Genomic DNA, 8,213 nt, shown 5'->3' on the forward strand with positions numbered 1-8,213 from the left:
ATTAGGCACAGTAAGAGAGACCTAACAATAACTAATAATAGAATAATTATAACAACAAAGTGTAGTAAAAGTTATGTGAATGTGCTTTCTTGCTCACTCTCTCTTCCAAATCTCTTATTATAGAACACAAGCACTTTGATACCTTGACAGTAGGTCTGATAACTGAAATAGATACTAAGTGACTTAGTCCTGGGAAGTTTATACACCCTAGATACACTGGACAAAGAGACAGTTCACATTCCCTATGGGATGGTGCAGGTCAGTGCAAGTTTCCATCACCTTACACAGACTGGCAAAGCAACTAAAACTCATGAGTTGTTCATTTCTGAAATTTTCATTTTAATATTTTAAAAATATTTTAATATTTTTTGGATCACAAATGACCAAGGGTAACTGAAACCACAAACAGCAAAACCACAAATAAAGGTGGACTAATATAAATTCACTTGGTTCCTTAAATGACTAACTTACTTCCATGACAGCCAATAAGATGCCCCTTCCTTCCAGCAGGGGGCACCCAACATCAGTCCTATCTTCCTAAACCAGGATTGGTGTGGAAAACAGGTATGGATTGCTTCCCTCCTTCAAAGCCCCATTTCCCCAATTTTTATTTCACCTCTTCCCTCCTGAGTCTGGATCCCAACCTAAATCAGACCACCTGGCCAGCATCCTAATCTCCTGAATGAATCTTGCCAACCTCTCCCTGAGGGGTCTGTGTATTCCCCTCTGAATTCTGGGGTACTGACAAGATCTGTTTCACGACAAATCAATATCCTGTCTCTGGGAATAGCCACTGTCCAAAAATTCCTGTGTTCCTCCATTTCTATTCACCCAATCAGGCCCTTTTTTTTTTTTTTTTTTTTTTTGATATTTATAGAACAAGTCCAAGAATAATTGTACATATTGTAGAACAAGTCCAAGATAACCTTTAAAACCTGATTTTTTTTTTTAGTCTAGCTATTACTTGTCAATCAGCATTGCTTCTGATGTTTCCCTAGCCCTATTCCTCCCCAACATCTTAGTTCTCCCCCCTCCCCAAGGCTACCCCACTGGGATGTTGGCCTGCCTCAGAGCTGCATGCCCCTGGCCCTCAAAGTCCCCATGTTCCCCTTTGTCTAATACAATAAAGGGAAGGGAGAGGGGTTGGGAATGGGAAAGAGTACATTGAATTAGACACTTTCCTACGTTCATATATGAATACAGGACCAGTGTAACTCTACATCATGTTCAACCACAAGAATGAGATCCTAATTAGAATAAGTTATACTCCATGGATGTATAATATGTCAAAATACACGCTACTGTGGTGTAGATCTAAAAAGAATAAATTTTTAAAAATTAAAAAATAAAGTATAAACAGAATTTTTTAAAGGCCCCATTATTGAAAATGTAACTTCATCATCCTGTCTGTCTGAAGAGGGACTAGGAGAGCCATCTGACAATGATATCCAAAGGCGGGGGGAAATAAATATATACATATATATATATATATATATATATATATATATGATCATCTTTGTAGAAAATCCTGAGTCCACTAAAAATTTACCATAAGTAAGTTCAGAGAGGTTGCAGGGTAATATATATATATATATATATATATATATATATATATATATATATATATATATATAAAAAATATAATTTCAGTTGCATTTCTATGCATATATATATATATATTGCATCATATATCAAATTAGTCAAAATGTATCATAGACTTAAATGTAGAAAAAAAAAACTCTGAGACTTCTAGAAGAAAACACAGGGAAAATCACTATGATCTTGATTTAGGCAGATTTCATACATGTAACACCTAAAGAATAATCCATGAAAAAAATTGATAAACTGACTTCATTGAAATTAAAAATTTGCTCTTCAATAAAAACACTGCTAATGAATGAAAAGACTAGGCACAGTTTAGAGGAACATTTTTGCAGAACATATATCGGATAGTGTACTTGTAGCCAAAATATATAAAGAATTCTCAAAAATCAATAGTAGTTCAATTAAAAAATGAGCAAAAGCTTGAATAGACATTTCTTCATAGAAGATACTCAAATGGCTAATTAAGCACAGGAAGGGATTCTCAACATCACTAATCATCAGAGACATGTAAATCAAAAGTACAGTGAGATATCACCTCACAACTATTAGGAAGGCTGCTATCAAGAAACAGAAAATAACAAATGTTGGTGAAGATACGGAGAAATTACAACCCCTATACATTGCTGGTGGGAAAGTTAAATCCTCTGGCCTCTTTGGAAAAGTATGGCAGTTTCTCAAAATGTTAAACAGAACTAGCACATGACCCAATATGCAGAACAGAGATCATGAAGGGTTGGGGATAGAAGGGACCAAGGTTACTGCTTAACAGGCATAGAGTTTCTGTGTAGGATGAAGACAAGCTTTGGAAATAGATAACAGTGATGGTTGCACAACACTGTGAATGCACTTAATGCTACTCAATTGTCCCCTTAAAAATGGCTAAAATGGTGATGTTTATGCTATATATATTTCACTACAATAAAATACACACACCTAAGACAAACACATAAAGAAACACACAACCTAATTATTTAAAAAATTGAACAAAAGATTAGAATAGACATGTTACAAAACAAGACATGCAGATGGAACTCAAGATTTTAAAAATGCTCAATGTTATTAGTTTTTGGGGAAATGAAAATTTAAAGCCACAATGAAATAACTACTACATACCTATTAGAAATTCTTGAAAGCAGATAAAACATTAACCAAATGTTGGTGAGGATGTGGAGGAACTGGAATTTTCACACACTGCAAGTAAGAATATAAAACAATACAACCACTTTGCAATCATTTTAGCCGTTTTTTAAAAGGTTAAACATGCACCTACTCAGTTATTCCACTCTTAAGTGATGAAAGCATATGTCCATAGGAAGACTTATAAATGAATGATCATGGCAGCTTTATTTGAAATGACCTCAAAGTGAAAACAACCCAAATGTCCATCAACAGATGAATGAATACACAAATTGTAGAATACACAATGTACAATGAATTACTTACTTGACAATTTAAAATAATGAACTATTGATACATGCCACAATATGAATGAATCTCAGTACAATCGCTGAATGAAGGAAGCCACATTTTTTAAAAGTACAGTGTATGATTTCATTTATATAATATTCTAGAAAATTCAAATTAATGTATTGACTGGTCAGTGATTGGACAAAAGGTAGGTTCAGAGAGGTACATGGAGAAGGAGTACATTGGAGGAAACTTTCGAGAAGAAAAACATGTTCACTACAGATTGTGGTGATGGTTTTATGGGTGTTTATATATGTCAAAACATAAGCATATGCATACGTCAATTAGTATTACCAAGTCGTATGCTTTAAATATGGGCAGGTTTCTGTACAATGACTATATCTCCATAAGCTTTTTTCAAAAACACTGTTGAATTTAAAATGCAAATAATGGAATAAAATTTTGACACAATACTTTCATGTAATTAAGGCTCAAAACAACACTATATTTAAAGGTGGAACTGGACAACAAAGACATGTGTTAAATATGTAGATTGGTCTTCTCAGCTGGGGAGTGGATGAGGAGGAATTAAGAGGAAAATAATAGAACAAAAGAGAGACCTGGCAGGACCTTGGGAAGATGCCTCACCAGTATAATGAAATCAAACCTGTCCAACTAAGATCCTGCGGGAGGACAGAGGTGGTGCCAGAGGAAGGTAGAGGGAGGAATAAGGGGAGGAGTCTGGAAAAGGGGGAGCAGCAGGAGGGGAAAGAAGACAAATGGAGTTCACAGAAATCGCTCCCAAGTCGGCTCCCCCAAAGACTTGGCTAAGGGCCAGCCAAAGCCGGGGCTATCTGTGGGTACAGTTACAGGCTATCAAATTCCCCCTCCCTGGAGCCTCTGCAATAGGTTGTTGCCAAGAACAGGAGGGGGGAAATCCATTCCTTTGTGTCTCTTTGTCCCATGGACCTGATTTCTTGGTTCTCCCCGCCTTATTTCTCCCAAGGAACACCTCTCCCCAGCAACCACCCTCCATCCCTGTGCAGGCTGCGGAGGCGGAGGAGACCTTCGAGCTACAAAAAGTGGGATCCTAGGACGCGCGCCTGCTATTGGGGTTTCACATGGAACCCAAACCCCGATTCAAGCCACTTTCTTAGAGGCCCGACCCAGTGTGCGGGTGTCCCTGGTCTTCACCTTCTCATTGCTTTCCCAACCCCTATAGTACCCTCTGCCCCCGCCAGGGGCCCCACAGAGTCCACACGCGCGGAAGGTCACCTCCACGCACCTTTCTGCAGCTCAGTGTGCACTCTCAGAGCAGGCGTGCCAGGCATCAACCTCTCCTCACTGGTGTTACCAAGGGCCAAGGGCAAAGCCATTGAAGTCGCCTGGTGGGACTGTGAAGCGGGGCGGGAACTGGGAGAACCTTGAACTGAGGCCAAGCTGGTGCTTGCCTTCGAAAAGGCTCGGTAAGTCTCGTCCGGAAATATTTTCGCCTTAATAAAACACATTCCCCCAAACCAGGTGGCCACACACACGCCAGGGATCTTCAGGGGGACCCACGGAAACCCCCGCATACCACAATAAATGATAGAGCATAAGAGCAACCTGGCAGGACCTGTGCAACAAGTTTCTTGCAGAGGGTCCAGAGAAGGAGAGTTTGATAGCCTGCAACTGTACCCACAGATAGCCCCGGCTTTGGCTGGCCCCTAACCAAGTCTTTGGGGGAGCCTACGTGGGAGCGATTTCTATGAACTCCATTTGTCTTCTTTCCCCTCCTGCTGCTCCCCCTCTTCCAGTCTCTTCCTCTTGTCCTCCCTCTACCTTCCTCTGACACCACCTCGGTCCTCCCCCAGGATCTTAGTTGGACAGATTTGATTGCATCATACTCATGAGGCATCCTCTCTTTTTCTTCTGATAGGAAAAGAGACCAAGGAGCCAATCCAAGGTGGGGCAGAGAAGGGACCTGGGTGGAAGGTAGTGGAGGGAACATAGCCAGAAAGAGCAAGGGAAGTGGGAGAAGGGGGACGTTTTGTTTCTCGGAGATCCCCTGGTTCCCAAGGGCTCCCCAGTTGTGCCCTGACTCCTCTCCTGCCCTCACTCTCTCAATCTCTCCCTCTTGCCCACCTCTCCCCCACCACCCCACTCATTTCTCTCTCTCTCTAACACACACATTTTGACTCTCAGGCCTGTGTTGTGTGAGCAGCAGCACAGTGACTTAGTGAGGTGCCCATCCAGGGAACAATGGTGGTGCCTGCGGAAGCTGAGCAGGCCTCCCGGGGATCATGGAGTGGCGAGCCCTGTGTGTGAGCTGTGAGCATTTTGAGCACACAAAGCAAACTGGACTGACAGTGCTGCTCTGTCTGGGCTGTGCACATGTGTGTCCCTTTCACTGGCTCTGCCTTTGATCCCCACACAGCACATGAGATGGGTGTGGCCTTCTAAGATGTCAAGTCAACCAGCTGACCTAGAAAATATCACAAAGCTAGACTCAACCCCCTTGCCTCATTTGAATGGCTTCTCCCCAATAAAAGAGTTCAGAACATGCTCCTCCCTCTCTTTCTTGCCTACCTTGCCTCTTTGGTGGGAGCTGGGTCAGAGGGGCTGCCACAGAACCCAAAGAAAAATGTATCTCTGTCTGTCTGTCATTATTTTGTGCCAGCCCAATTCTCTTGGAGTGACCCTGACTGGTTTAGTCGTGTGTCACGGCATCATGAGGCAAGGCATCTCTTCTCAATATTGTAATTAGAGTGACCACATTTGGTCACTGTGTTTTTGGATGCCCTTTTTGGGACAGGCTATCAAATTCCCCCTCCCATACTTAGGCATTGTTAATCTAATTGTTCCAGATTTTTTTCTTTTGAGAGATAGGTAAAATGAGATGGTCATCATAGTGCATTAAATAGAATCAAAGATCAAGGAACGCTTAACATTCATCCTCCTTTCTCTTCTCACCCTGAGCCAATTTTTTTTTTATTCCTGGGAGGAAAAATTTCACCTTCCCTGTCATTATTTCCCACTTGTCCGAATCTCAGCCTCTGCTTAGGCTTGGCCAGGATTGGTGCTGCTGCATTTGTATTTTCTCCCAATTCATAAAGAAAAAGCTGAGTTCCAGTGATTTAAGAGGAACTGCCAGCATGTCCCAGATTGTGGGGAGCAGAGGGCTTGGATTTTTCTGATTGCAAAGTCCTACTTATTCATGTTTGCCTACTTTATTTTTAAATCATGAAATGGGACTAGGAGTGTCACTGAGTGGCACAGAATGTGCTTATCACATACAAGGCCCTAAGGACCTGGGTTCAATCCCAAACACCACGAAAAAAAAAAAAAAAGAACACAAAATGAATCACATGTATATAAAGTATATAAAAGGCATATGTACATTTTCAAAAAAAAATAATAAAAGGAATGTCCATAAACCTACCACTCATTCTAAGAAATAGAACGTTACCAGTTCCCTTGGAAGAAGTAGCCACATGCCTCCTGAGGGGCCTCACTTGTCTTCCCACCAACAGGCAACCTTTGCTTGGACTTTTGCATTCATCATTCCCTCCCTTCCTATATTCCTTCTACCTGAACTATGCATCCTCAAATAATATCTGTTGCATTTTGAAATTTTTCTCAAGTTTTTATTATAGTTTAATATATTTTTCAATAGACTTCGTCTTTTTTTTTTTTTAAGAGCAGTCTCAAATTCACAGCAAAACTGAGCAAAAAATACAGGGGTTCTTACCTCTTCCTCCACATACATACAGCCTTCCCCACTGTCAAGATCCCTCACCACAACACTACTTTTATTACAATTTGCAAGGCTGTATTGACAAGTCATTGCCACCCAAAGTCCTTATTTTACATTGGGGTTCATTCTTGTAGTGGTACATTCTATTTGTTGCTTTTGACAAACATATAATGATATGTAGCTAGACATTAGAGTCTCATCATGGATAGTTTCTAGGCTCTGCTTATTTATTACTCCCCCAGTTCCTACATCCTGGCAGACACCTGTATTTTTATTGTTTCCATAGTTTTGCTATTTCCAGAATGTCCTATCATTGGAATTATATAATACATAACCTCTTCAGACTGGCTTCTTTTACTTACTCATGTGCATTTAAGTTTCCTCCATGTCTTTTTGTGACTTGAGAACTGATTTTGTTTTAGCACTGAATCGTATCCATTGTCTGCCGGTACCACAGTTTATTTCTCCATTCACCTACTGAAGGGTATCTGGGTTGCTTCCAAGGTTTGGCAATTATGAAAAAGCTGCTATAATTATGTGTGTGCAGCTTGTTGTGTGAATTAAATTTCAACTCATTTGGGTAAGTACCAAGAAATATTATGGCTAGGTCATACGGTAAGTTTCATTGTATAAGAAACTACCAAACTGTCTTCCAGGGTAGCCATACAATTTTGCATTTCCATCAGCAATGGACAAGTTTCAAACATGTTTCCTATGTTTTATTATTTTAGCTTTTACATTTAAGGCAATAATTCATTTCAAATTAATTTTTGTCTCTGGCACAAATTGGCTGAGGTTCATTGTTTTTCATACCATTATCCAATTCTCTCAACCTCAAAAAAATAAAAAAATATCCCCACTACAATGAAACCCACTATTTTGTATAATTATTATGTGCCAATAAAAATTTATATAAGAATCAGGAAAAGTTTTCTAACTTTGTTGGATTGATTCATCACCTTGAATTTTTTTTTTTTTTTAAAGAGCCATTGAAGATGTCTGGGTCTATCTCTAAATTTTCTAATCTGATTCAACTCCCTCCATGTCTTGGGATCCTCCAGATTCCAATCTGTGTTCTCTGCTTGAACACAGGGATTTGCCTATAGCGGGTTCTTCTTCCCACCACACCACCCAAGATGAAATCAGCTGTGATGTCTCTCCTAGGAAAAGCTTATCACACTCTAGAATTTGGTTCACTTAGGTTACCTTGCATCCTCCACTGTTTGAGGGGCTTTTAAAAACCAGGATTTGGTAACTTATCTTGTTTGTCAAGCAGTATGGGTCTGATGGTCTTTGGAGACATTGTTGTTGTTTTTTTTTTTAACCTTAACTAGAGGAATATCCTGTAGCTCATGAATTCTTTCCCTAGAGATTTTCTCCCTGTGTGCTTTCCTTCCCTACAGATTTCCTCTCTTTATGCTTTCTGTGGTACTTCATATATATATATATATATGAATGAATATTT

This window comes from Marmota flaviventris, chromosome 2 (genome assembly GCF_047511675.1).
Source record: "Marmota flaviventris isolate mMarFla1 chromosome 2, mMarFla1.hap1, whole genome shotgun sequence".
In the NCBI taxonomy this organism is placed as follows: Eukaryota; Metazoa; Chordata; class Mammalia; order Rodentia; family Sciuridae; genus Marmota; species Marmota flaviventris.